At 37.9% G+C, this 14,289-nt stretch overlaps 1 protein-coding gene across 4 annotated transcripts in view; it reads right to left on the bottom strand.

Moving 5' to 3' along the window:
• Positions 1–14,289, bottom strand: part of LOC106877567 (centromere protein N-B-like) — a 136,755-nt gene that overhangs the window by 70,925 nt on the left and 51,541 nt on the right. The gene's annotated exons all lie outside the window — the stretch shown is intronic.

The following is a 14,289-nucleotide window of genomic DNA, read 5'->3' as shown; positions in this document are numbered from 1 at the left end:
GACCTTGAACTCTGCTGTGCACGTACACTAAGTTTTAATATTCTAGCTCACTTCTCCTGTTTACAGCAGTGCTTGGAAGTAATGTGTGTAACATGTAATTGTCACATTGTCCATGACAGAAAAAGTTGTCACAGCGATACCTGCTCAGAGGCCTATGCAAAGTTGCAGAAAGTGTATGATCACACACAAGTGTACAAGTGGTTCAGACATTTCCAAGATGGCCAAAAAAATATTGATAGTGACAAACGTTCTGGGAGACTGACAACTAGCAAAACAGAAAAACATTGCAGATATGCATGCAGCTGTGAGGGAAAATCATCAAATCACCATTTGTGAGTTATCAGAGGATATGCAGATTAGTCATGGTTCAGTTTAGTCCATTATTACTGACCAAAAAGACACTTGGGTTTCAGTTGCACAAGATCTCCTTGATTGTGTCAAGAATGATGAAAACTTTTTGAAAACTTTGCGTAGGCCTCTGAGCAGCTATCACCAAGCTTTTGGCAAAATTTGATGCAGACTCTCTGCTCAACCTTCTCTGTCATGGCCAATGTGATGATCACACATTACACACATTACTTCAAAGCACTACTGTAAACAGCAGAAATGAGCTATAATGTTAAAACTTAGTGTGCATGCACAGCAGAGTTCAAGGTCAGTCTGTGCCAAGCAGTTTCACTCTGCATGCTTTAAGCTTTGTTACTATGCTAACAATCCGGATATTTATTGATCAGTCCACATATAGCTCAACTTACAACCATGCATTTTAGTTCGTTGTAAAGCAGATTCCAAAAGTTCAGTGATATCTTCTATTTCTCATGCCTCAAAATGATTATCAGCATTCCAATAGCTAAAATTTCAATATCTGCTGCCCACTTTTCTTCTAATTTTTTTCTTCCCACAAGCAGATAAAATAAGAGAGCTATGTTAGAGAAACTTGATAAAATAAACTATCAACTTTGACTTCAGCAAAACCTAATCAAAAGAAGCTTTCTGAGGTCCTATCAGTTTGCTTTAATAACTGTCTTCATTCTCCCTTTCTACATACAATCAAATGCATACCTATGCCGATGGAACATCTTATATTTTATCTTACTTCCCACATGCACTTTCAATACTTTACACAAACTTATATAAAAAACATATTTGAAAATTCAGTCAAACTTAAAAGTTTAAAAACAATTAAGTATTCACATGCATAGGAGTGGCTTTGTGGTAAGAAGCTTGCTTCCCAACCACATGGTTCCAGGTTCAGTCCCACTGCATGGCACCTTGACCAAAGCCTTGAGTGGATTTGCTAGTTGGAAACTGAAGGAAGCCCATCATATACATGTACATGTTTGTGTGTCTGTGTTAGTTACCTCACCATTGCTTGACAACCAATGTTGGTGTGTTTCAACTAAAGGAGGTGCTCCAGAATGGCTGTAGTCAAATGATTGAAACAAGTAAAAGAATAAAAGAATTTCCACCTGTGAGCTGTACAAACAATGCAAACTAAAATGTAAAATTAACAATCTCTTCTTAAATCAAAGGTCTATACCCGACCTAAAACACACACAACTCCTCAAATTACAGCGTACAGACTTAAAAATGGAAACAAAATGTAACATTGATATCCTTATTATGGGAAGGTCAAGGTTTGAGTGTTTCTTATCATAGGACTGTTTGCTCAGAATTGACCCAAGGCTAAATGACAACTATCTCTTCTGAAATTACAGCATACATCAAGCAAGTTGCATAAAAATGTTAGCATTCCTTTTCAGAATAAAAACATCTGAAGAAATAGCAAATCATGTACCTATTAAGTAATACAACTTTCTCAAAAACTTTCCAGCAATTGTTTTACTTTATTTTGAAATTGTTACAGCTACCACCACAACTCAACCAAGATGGCACTGGAAGTAGTACTCCTGAAAGAAAGTGCCTACATTTTCTAACTGCATTACTTTCAATTTCACAATGCACACATCATCATTTAACTCTCCATACTGGCATAAGTTAGTCAGTTTGACTGGAGCTGATGAACCGGAGAGCTGCACCAAGTTCCAGTCTGATTGGGAATGGTTTCTGCACCTGGATGCCCTTCCTAACACCAACCACTCCAGGAGTGTAATGGGTGCTTTTACATGACACTGGCAACAACCACAACCACAATACACAGGCATGTGCCATTTACATGGCACTGTTAATGATCATGACTACAATTCATGGGTGAGTGCCATTTACATGGCACCAGCAACAACCACAACTACGATACACAGGTGTCGTGCCATTTACATGACACCAGCACAGTCAAGACTATGATTCATGGGTGGGTGTCATTTACATGGCACCGGCAACAGCAACAACTACAATGCACAGGTGCCATTTACATGACACCCACAGTGACCACGACTCACAGCTGCTACTTACATGGCACCACCAATGATCACAATTCCCGGGTGCCAATTTACATGGCACCAGCATTGACCACAATTCACAGTTGTGATTTACATGGTACCATCAATGACCATGACTACAATGCATAGGTGTCATTTACATGGCACTGGCAGCAAACAACTACAACTATCATTTACATAGCACTGGAAGCGAAGGACCACGACTACAATCCATGGGTACCGTTTACATGGCACCAGCAACGACTATATTTATGATGCACAGGTGCCATTTACATGACACCGGCATGGCCACAACTACGATTTCAACTGACCTGATGAGTGTTCTCAGACATAGCAGAGTGCCAGAGCTCTTAGTCACTTGTCATCACCTCCGTGAGGCCCAACATTTGAAGATCATGCTTTACCACCTCGTCCTGTCTTCTTAGGTCTACCTCTTCCAGAGGTTCCCTTCACAGTTAGAGATCAGCACTCCTTTACACAGCTGTCCTCGTCCATACGTATCACATGACCACACTAGCACAGTTGTCTCTCTAGAACACCACATCTCATGCCTCTTATGACCAGCTTTTCTCTCAAGATGTTTACTCTGTTGTACATGCACACTAACATTGCACTTCCAGCAAAGCATGCTGGCTTCATTTCCTTCAAGCCTATACATATCTTCAGCAGTCACAACCCATGTCTCACTACCATGTAGCATAACTACATCGTACAGTCTGCCTTTCACTCTGAGAGAGAGGCCTTTTGTTCCCAACAGAAGTAGGAGCGCTGAACTTTTCCCAACCAATTCTTGCAGCTACACTCCTGGAGTATCCACCTCCACTACTGACTTTGTCACTTACATAAAGGAAGTTATCGACTACCTCTAGCTTACCCACTTGACATTTGATGGAGTCTATTTTCTGTACATTTGTGGTGTTTATTGTACCTGTGCACCTTCAACACACAAAAACTATTTTCCCTGTTAACCTTCCTCAGATATTGCTGCACCTCTTATGCCTCCATAGCTTATGGAGTTTATACCTATGCATTTTCTACAAATTGAGTTGGGTCATCTATCTGAAGGGATTTGTGATTCATCTGCTTTCTTACTTACTAAGGCTTTGGTTTTTGCTAGATTAATTCTAAGGCCCTTTGACTCTAGACCTTGCTTCCACACCTGAAATTTCTTCTCTAGTTCTGGAAGTGATTCAGCTATGCAAACAACGTCATCAGCATAGAAGAGCTCCCAAAGGCAGCCCCTCTTAAATTCTTCTGTTATTGCCTGAAGGACTACAATGAACAGAAGGGGGATGAAGACTGACCTTGGCAAGCTCATACTTGTATCCTGAATTAATTGCTATACTTGTTGCCAACCCTCACATTACTGACAGCATCTCTGTACAGCTCTTACCAACTACTTGTCTATCCCTATTTTCCGCATTGACCACCAGATAAGAGATCGGGGGACCCTGTCAAAGGCTTTATTCCTGTCAACAAAAGCCAAATACAGAGGTTTATCTTTGGCTAGGAATTTCTCTTGCAGTTGCCTTACCAGAAATATAGCATCAGTGGTGCTTCGACCTGGCACAAAAACAAAGTGCATCTCATCTAGGCTAACTCTCCCACTAATTAGTAGGGCTATGACCCACTCTTTGACTTTATCCCCTGATCCAACAATTTGCTATCTTTGTAATTATTTCTATCTAATGTGTCACCTTTACCTTTGTAGCAGTTGACTATGACGTTACTACACCGGTCATTGGGTACAACTCCCTCATGTACAGCCTGTCTATTCGAATTGCTGCTCTCTCTGTCAGATCTACTTAAGGCACAGTCTCCTTCTCACATGCATTCTCTACATTTAGTAGCCTTTCATTGTGACACTTCCAAGCCTCTTTCTTTGCAGAGTCACTAACAGCAAGTGAACCATCATCCATGCAAACACACTTCTCTTCCACATCACAATTTTCTCTGGCACACTGTCATGCAAGCCAAAATACTTCAAGCCTCTGGTTTTCACACTGTACGACATTGGCAAACTTCTCCCTTTCTGCTTCACTCCTGGCTACGTATACCTGCTTCTTAGCTTCCCTTCTAGCTGCTTGATATAACTCTTTACTACCACCATCCTTCCAAACCTGTTTCTTTGCTCTAGTGGCCCTGTTGACTACCCTGTTCCACTACCACATCACCCTAGGCCTGGCTGGGACTTTGCACCACCCACAAATTTGGTCTGTGGCTCTCAATAGGTTGTCTTGTAGAAAATTCCAGTTATTGTCTGTTACAAGTCTGTAACTCCTCCTCCTCCTCATTAAATGCTTCAGTTAGGACGTTTCTAAATCTCTGACTAATCAAAGGATCCTTAAGCTTCCATACCCTTCTTTTCCAAACTAACTTGCTTCTTGGAACCTTATGAGCCAACAGCTTATGTTGTGAGGTAATTTTTCATAGAAGGGAAGATCGAAAACTTTGGGATTTATGTATGCTACTAAACAGCTAGGTTGCCAGTGAAAGCAGTCTCTCTGCTGGTGGCAGAATTCCAAAACAATTTTTCTACATTCTACCACTGTCACCACCACATAAACTACTATTCAAAACTATAAAGCCACATGTTTTTTTAATCTAATAAGAAATTTAGCTCTATATTTATGTGGACTAAGGGAGATAATATATTGTAAATGTGTATTTTGTGAATACTTTGAAATGTAAACCATGTATCTTTATTATCACATTACAACACCTGATTTTCTAAATTTCCCTAGAATACAAACACTTCAAAACTATAAAACCACCAATACATTTTCATTTCTTTCCAGATTGTTTTGGAAAATATTCAACTCAACTGTATTCACCACGATCCAGATTACATTTTCAGTAAACCTAAAGATACAAAGCTTTCCAAAATTGAGCAAGGGAAGATTCTTGCACTGAAAGCAGAAGGAATGAGTAACTGGAAGATTTCTAAGATGAAATGGCAAAGCAGGACACTAGAGGACAATTTTCTGGAAGATCATGATAGCTACAACAGGGTTCATGCTGGTAGACATCCCATAGCTAGAAAGAGATGAAAGGGCCATTGTCAGAGCTGTTAAGAAGTCACGTTACTCTTCTGTTTCCAAAATCAAGGCATCATCAAGAATAGGAACCTCAACATTCACTTTAAGAAGAGCGATTTTGAACCGTGGTTTCCACCTGAAAATGCAGCTAGGATGCTTTTAGATTGGAATTTGCTTGGCAGCATCAGACATGGGATATTGAATGAATGAACCAGGGTTCTGTTCTCAGATGAGAAAAAATGGAATTTGGATGACCCTGATGGTTATAAGTATCACTGGACAGATAAATGTATACAAAATTCTACTTATTCCAAGTGGCAGAACAGTGGAGGAGGTCTTATGGTGTGGGGAGCAATATCTGCCAATAGGAAGCTGCTACCTGTCATCATGGATGGCCTTTTCAATGCTGCATAATACATTGAAATGTTGGACAGGGCTCACATTGATGAAGGAAGATGGCTCCATGATGAGAACTTTATATTTCAACAGGACAATGCTCCTATTCATAAAGCAAAGGCAACTTTTGGATTTCCTCCATGGCTAGCAAGAAGTTCTGACCTTAATCCTATAGAGAATGCCTGGGGATATCTCACAAATGTTGTGTACAGTGAAGGCAAGCAGTATTCATCTATTGATGAACTTGAAATGGCAATAAAGAAGGCCTGGGAAGAGCTTCCACTAGATCTGCTGCAGAAGTTGACTGGGAGCATGAAATCATGTATCTTTGAAGTAATTCAGAAAGGTGGTGGTCAAACACTACTGGTGATGCATTGCATGAAAATATCATTGAAATATATCATAATTTCCCTGTTTTGTATCATTTTGGCAACATTATTCAACCTGGCATTATAGTTTTGAGTAGGGGATTTTCTGGCTCTGTATGGTTTTGAATTATTATCTAATTTATTTTTGGATTTCAATAAATTTGAATATTGCAATGCCTTCTTCTATTCCATTTCCTATCTAGATGTGTTTCATGGATTTGGGAAGTATAGTTCATCAGAAAAAAACAGTGCTCCAGCTTTATACTTTTGAAAAGCAGTTTATATGCCAAGTTTTTTAAAAAAACCTCCAGTTGCTAGGCTACACTTATGTCACTTCTGTTATCCTCAAACTAGACTTAGCTCATATCCTCATCAAACTCTTTAACCTTTCTTTCTCAAAAAGGAACTATTCTAATATTTCATACCCCAAAAAAGCAATCTCTCTAACCACTGATCTCATTTTAAAGTTTCAAAGGTGATGAAAACAGCTAACAATCACCTCCTCCATACCTCAAGTCTCTCTTTTCCTTACTCTTCTTTAATAACCAGAACACAGGCTGTCATAGATTTAGATCTACAAGTCTTCTTTCCTATGTCACTCACCAGTGATACCTTATTCTTGAGGAGCTTGGTAAAAGCAATATTGTTTCAAAAGACATCAGTAAAGCCTTTGATAGACTCTGACATGAGCACCGCTAAGCTGAGCAACCAACCTGTTGGCTTTATTCACCTCTCATGTCTTAGATTGGAAGTTTCCTGTAATATTACACAATTGCAGTGTGTATTGTAGGGGTTCTTTCCAACCTACCCTTTATCAACCCAGCATGTATCAAGGCTTGGTTATCTCCTTCAAATTCTTCCTCCCTTTTGTTAATGACCCACTTGCTGTCACCTCTAACAATGATCATTCTTCCATAACCTTCCACACACAAGCATTACCCATATGGAAACTTGCACTGCTTACATGAATATAAAAACATTGGAAATATCCTTCAATAGAAAAATGACAATCTTGTTTACCTCAGTACCACAAATATATACTCACTACTCTCACCATTTGTAGTCTTGCACAAAATGCAATTAAAACACTAACTAGGAGCAAAAACTAGGTATAACAATCTCTGATGGTCTTTCTTGGTAATCTCACACACAAAACATCACCAACATTGCATTCCAAAGACAAACCTTCCTCTTCATGTGGAAAACACTTCATCTCTGTTCAGTTGCAGGTTTTCTACTGAGTTTAAATAAGACTTACAATGGAATACTGCTTCCATACACAAACAAACATCCCAGACTGTCAGTAAATAAGTCATCCAGTTGATTAACAAAGATTCACTCTTAACACACTGGCCCTCTGACCCTCAGATATGTGCCATCACCCTTACAGCAGTTTCTGCTCCACTGAACTAGTTAGTGGTATACAATTTCCACTAAGGTATTCATCTGATTTATATATCTCACCTTCTCTCATCACTTCTACACTAACCACAAACCTAATCTTTTTTCTTCCCTAGTGTCAACACTCTGGAATTCCTTTACCAACCATCTTTTACCTACAGATGTTGACTAATGGTTAAACATAATTATATGTCAACATCACTAGTATCAGAGTACTTGGAAAGGACAATGCCCCTACCTTTTGACTAAGTCATAAAAAAGGGAAACAAAAGCAGGGATTAAAGATATTAGGATGGGCTGTGGGAGTAGGGAGGGAGAAAATTCCATTGTTTACTTGAAAAACTTTTGAGACCTACCACATATGTTGGGGGGTAAAAAAAGGGAAAATTATATGAGCCATGTATTACAGATACACTCTAACATGGACGAGGAGAGCAGAGTATACTTGGCAAGGAATGAGTGGTGTGTGGTCAAACAGATATACAATGTGAATAGGTTGAATGAAGTATATGAGGGTGGGTTGAAATGTTCATAGGCTGGCTATGAAGGAGTGACATTAGAGTTTTGAAATCTTGCATGCATTAATTTCAGATCTTATTAATAACTGCATTGTCTCTTTCTAGGTAAACTGACATCTGACATTCTAACAAGATATTACTACAGAGCAGTATAGAAGGAAGACAAATTCAAACTTACACTTTTTGCTCGATCATTTTCATGTCAAAATACATTTTATCCATGGAAAATCTGAATGTAAACTTTCTCCTCATATAGTTATGATCAAAGGCTTACACTTAAATATCATGCCAGGTCTTCTCAGTCACCATTCTTTTTCCACCTATTCACAAAGTTTGTCCCTATTCACAAAGTTTTTTTTTTTTTTTGACTGGTGAATGAAAGCCCTCACTCTAGTTCAATGCACTGGATATAAAAATCAATGGGGGTAGGTCAGATAATCATTATGAAATATAAAAGTGAAAATTTTACCATTAATTTTCACTTAGAAAAGAACAATTTTCTTCAACATTTTTATATTATAAGGAAGAAAATTTTCTTGCGAATTCAGTATGGTCATTGTTGAATCTAGCCACAACATGGCGAAAAGCACAAAGTTGATAAAGAGGGTGGTGTATTCTCACATGAGAGAGATCAACCAGAACATAAATCCAAAGCTTCAGATATTGAGGTTGAGCCAGAATTTCAAAAAATGGCTGAACTAATTCCTAAGTAAGCATATTTCTGGAAAAAAAAAAAAAAAAAACCCCACTAAATTGAGCTACATAAGCTCACGGTTAGCATTGAATTGCCATACTGAGAATGCTGTTTATTCCCTCTTGCTATTTTAATGTGTGGAGACCAATGTTCAAATTTTAACTAGTAGATATTCTAGTACATGCAAATTTTGTTGCTCTTTAAGAAATATTGGTCAAATTTTCACCAATAATAATTATATTTTGTCAGATGTGATGCTTGTTTTGTTTTTTTAAAGTTTGCTGTAAGTTGCAGATGTTTTTAATATCTAATTTATGCTTTTAAAGTTAAAGCAAGGAACTGGTTTTCAGATTTTACTTGTTTTTTTAATCTAGCTCTACATGCATTTCTAAGAAAGGTACCAAGCGGTCATGAAATGTGCTAGAGACAACAGCTTAATCTCTCTAAAATCTCACAACTTTCCGTTTGAAAATATTAAAAAAAATTTTTTTATATATGTGTGGTCTGATTAATAAGTAGTCTAGACTGTTGCTATAGTAACAAAGCTAAAGCATGCAGAGTAAAGCTGCTTGCCACAGATTGACCTTGAATTCTGCTGTGCATGCGCATTAAGTTTTTTTGTTCTAGCTCACATCCACTGTTTACAGCAATGCTTGGAAGGAAGGTATGTAGCATGTGATTGTCGCATTGACCATGAGAGATAAAACTGAGCAGAGAATCTGCATCAAATTTTGCCAAAAGTTTGGCGATGCCTACTTAGTGGCCAATGCAAAGTTTTCAAAATGTTTTGATCATTCTCAACATAATCAAGAAGAGCTTGTGCAACTGGAACCCTGAGTGTCTTTTTGGTCAGCTGAAAGCAGTTTTGGCATAAACTTGGCAGACATGCATCTCTTACCCAAATCTTCAGTGATTATGGACTGAACTGAACCATAACTAAACTGCACATCCTCTCATAACTCACGGATGGTGATTCAACAATTTCCCGTCACAGCTGCATGTACATCATCATCATTTAACGTCCGTTTTCCATGCTGGCATGGGTTGGACAGTTTGACTAGGGTCTGGGAAGCCAGAAGGCTGTACCAGGCTCCAGTCTGATCTGGCAGTGTTTCTACAGCTGGATGCTCTTCTTAACGCCAACCACTCAGAGTGTAGGAGGTGCTTTTTTACGTGCCACTGGCACAGGGGCCAGAGGGGGCTGGCATTGACCATGATCGAATGGTGCTTTTTACATACCACCAGCATGGAAGCCAGTCAAGGCGACACTGGCATTGGCTACGTTCAGGTGGTACTTTTTACGTGCCACCGGCATGGGGATCACAACTACAATTTCCATCTGAATGGGATTTGATTTGATTTTGATGTACTTGACTCAATAGGTCTCCTCAAGCATGCCATGTCACCCTACAATCCAAGGAACTTTTGAGTGGGCTAGTTATGTAACACTGATGTGGGTTACAGCTGTGAACTCACTTTATTTGCCGGGTCTTCTCAGTCACACCATATCTCCAGAGGTTTCGGTCTCTTGTCATTGTCTCTGTGAGGCCCAACGTTCAAAGGTCATGCTTGACCACCTCATCACATGTCTTCCTGGGTCTCCCTCTACCCCAGATTCCTTCCACTGTTTGGGAGTGGCACTTCTTCACACAGCTCTCCTCATCCATCTGTAGTACATGACCATACCAGCGCAAATGTCTCTCTTGCATGCCACATCTGATGCTTCTTATCTCCAACATTTCTCTCAGGGCACTTACACTCTGTTGTGTGTGCACACTGACATTACACATCCAGCAGATCATGTTAACTACATTTCTTTTGAGCCTTCGCATGTCTTCAGCAGTCATGGCCCATGTTTCACTGCGGTGAAGCATGGCAGTTCGCACACATACATCGTACAATCAACCTTTCACTCTGAGTGAGAAGCCCTTTGCGATGTTTTTCTCAGTTCTGCTGGTTACAAGAAAACCCAACTTATATGTGGGCATCCTGATTTGAAACTTTACTATTTACAGCCATTTCTAATAGTCCATTGAAATTTTATCAAACTAGTTTCATGTCCCAAAATCTCAGAATATATTTAGTTCTATACCTACAACAAATGTGCCAAAACTCAAGTCCCTGTCACTTATACTTTTGTATTTAGCTAGGTCTGGAAAACCATGAAATTGTTTGTAACTAGGCTTTACATAAAATCTTTAAAAAAAACTGTCAAAAAACAAAGTTTGCTTTCCAAGAACTTGAAAGTAAAAATAGTCATCTGCTATAGCTTGCTAACTATTTTATTTTGAAGATGATTATCACCTAAGTTTCAAAGATGTGACATCACAAATATGGTTAAGTATTACTCACTAGGCAAAATTTCAACCAATTTGCTGACCATTCAAATTGTCATATTTCCTAAAATATTCATCCAAATTTCACAAATGGAGTACCAAAATGTTTTTGGATGCCCATGAAAAAGTACAGTAAAAATTACATTTACATATTTTCAAGAATTTATAGTGATACCTGCTTCAAAAGTAATTAATAGCGACTTCTCTTGGAGATCAACAAATTTGACATTATGGTGTTATCAAGTAGCTACAGAAAAAGGGTTCAGCACCCAAGGACATTCATACTGATATAGTTGCTACACTAGGTGATGACACTCCAGTTTTATCAACAGTACAAAAGTGGACAGCTGAATTTAGGAGAGGAAGGTAGAATTTTGAAGATGACCCAATGCCTGGATGTCCTGCAACTGCCATCACTGAGGAAAACATTGATCATGTCCAACACAAGGTGACAGATAGCAGGCAATTGACTATAAATCAAATAGCTAATGCTATTAGCATATCTTGTGGAAGAGTTAAGAATATTCTGCACAATGAACAAAGGTTTCTGCTTGGTAGGTGCCACATCTTCTGACACCTGAACAAAAGTATACCAGGCTCATCACATCACAGGAAAATCTCACATTGTTTGAGGCAGATCCAGCTGGTTCCCTTGAACGTTTCCTAACCCAGGATGAGTGTAAGGTTCATCACTTTGAACCAGAGACAAAGAGACAATCCATACAGTGGAAACACTCTGACTCACCTGCTCCAAAGAAGGTAATTTCATCTGCAGGGAAGGTGATGACCTTAGTTTTTTGGGATGCAAAAGGCATTGTGCTTATTGACTATTTTCAAAAAAGCTGCACAATCAATGGAGAGTACAATGCCAACTTGCTGAGGCAGTTACAAAAGCCTATCAAGACCAAACACCCAGGAAAATGGACCAAAGAGTCTTGTTTCATCAAGACAATGGTCCATCACACAAGTCCTTGGTTTCAATGTCTGCTGTGCATGACTGTTGTTTTGAACTGGTTAATCACCCTCCCTATTCTCTTGATATCACCCCATCTGACTATTATCTGTTCCCCAACATGAAAAAACACTTGGCTGGGAACCAGCATCAGTGATGATTACTTCATACCTGTGGTTTATGACTTTTTGATCAACAGGATGAAAGCTTCTTTACCAATGGAATCCAAGCATTGTGGACTGCAAGAGGTTTATGTTGAAAAATAAACCTCATCTGGATACATTCCATGAGAGTATCTTGGTCAGCCTATGAACTTTTCAGCTGACTCTTATAAAATACAAAGATAGGTTTTAAATATGATGCTTTTCATGGGATATGGCAGGAAGTGGCACGTACCAAAAACAAAGTGGTACAAATGTAAATCTGCTAGTTTTTGTCAAAATGATTTGTCATATATATCGTACATTCTCATACATGTAATGCCTTCCACAAACACACACTGTATTTGAGCAAAATGCTCTTGACTTACTTCCTCATGCTCAAGATCACAGATGACTAGATTTGCCTAGAAAACTCATTTTTAAAAAATGACTAAAATATGAAAAGCCAATAAAATAATTTCACACAATACTTCAATGTTCAAAGCATTGAGTGTACTTGGCAAATAACCACATAAACATGGTAAGAAACTGATTACTATCATTAATTATTAATATTCAAAGCTTTAATACATTTCAAACAAAGTAAAAACCAATGCTAAACTTAAAACTAAACCTATAACCAACTGTCAATCACAGGAGAGTGATTCATCAATAATTTGTAATTTCATCAAAATGAATTCTGTTTGCTTTACTTACCACTCTCAACCATTTGTAGCTGACTCATCAGATAAAAAAAAACAACCTAAAAGATTTTTTTTTTATTTTCTGACTAAAAAAATTTTTTATACATAAAAAAAAATAAAACCTGAACGATGTAAAACAAAAGTTGGTGTATCACTATAGAGAACTGTATAATGGAAACAAACAATTTGAACACAAAAAATCACATTTTTTGCTTTATCATGTTCATGCCAAAATAAACTTTTTCCATAGAAAATTGTATATCATTTAAAAGCATTGGATGTGAGCTTTCTTCTAATATAGTTTTAATTCAAATCCAACAGTTACATATCATATCAAGGCCCCTTAAACACCCTGATATTTTCACCTATTTTCAAAGTTTGTCTCCTTTTTTTTATTATTTTGTCTGCTGGACAGTAGCCCTCATTCTAGTTCAATGTGCTCAAGCACCATAACTCAAATTTTGTTGAAAATTATATACATATGTAGATGAATCTTTTAGCTTTATTTTGGCATAAAACTCGATGGGAGTAGGTCAGATAATTATTACAAAATATAAAAGTGAAAATTTTATAGTTAATTTTCATGTAGAAAAGAACAATCTCTTCAAGAATTTTATACCATAACAAAGAAAAATTTCTTACTAAATCATTGTGGACATTACTGATTCTGGCCACGGTATGGCGAAAATGTGTGAAGTGAAAAAAAGAGGGTGGTAAACTGATGTATTTTGCATATGATTAATACATATTGACACTATTTGTCAAAATGATGGATTCCCACTCAGCTAGATGTCATACAGAAGACGAATTCAAGGATTCAAATATCAATTTTGATCCAGATTTTCAAGAAATGGATAAATTAACTGGTAAGTAAACATATTTCTATGAGAAGTTGCACTAAACTGAGTTAAATAGGGCCTCTATAACCCCAAATTAGCATGTAGTCATCATATTGATAATGTTGTTTATTCCCTATTGCTTTGCACCATGTGACGTATGAATTTTATCTTGTGCATATTCTTATACACATGAATTTCATATTTCTTGGAGAAATATTGGTTTATCGGTTGTCAAGCGATGGGATACACACACAAATATATATATATATAAATACACACACACACACACACACACACACACACATATATATAATATATATATATATATATATATATATTGATGACCTTGCCCTAATTGCGGAGTCACTATCAGAACTAGAGGAGAAGTTTCAGGTGTGGAAGCAAGGTCTAGAATTGAAGGGCCTTAGAGTCAACCTAGCTAAAACCAAAGTCCTAATAAGTTGGAAGGTAGATAAAACACAAACCCCTTCAGGTAGATGGCCC

The sequence above is a fragment of the Octopus bimaculoides genome, chromosome 17, assembly GCF_001194135.2.
Source record: "Octopus bimaculoides isolate UCB-OBI-ISO-001 chromosome 17, ASM119413v2, whole genome shotgun sequence".
Taxonomy (NCBI): domain Eukaryota; kingdom Metazoa; phylum Mollusca; class Cephalopoda; order Octopoda; family Octopodidae; genus Octopus; species Octopus bimaculoides.
This window is presented reverse-complemented; position numbering and strand designations above follow the sequence as displayed.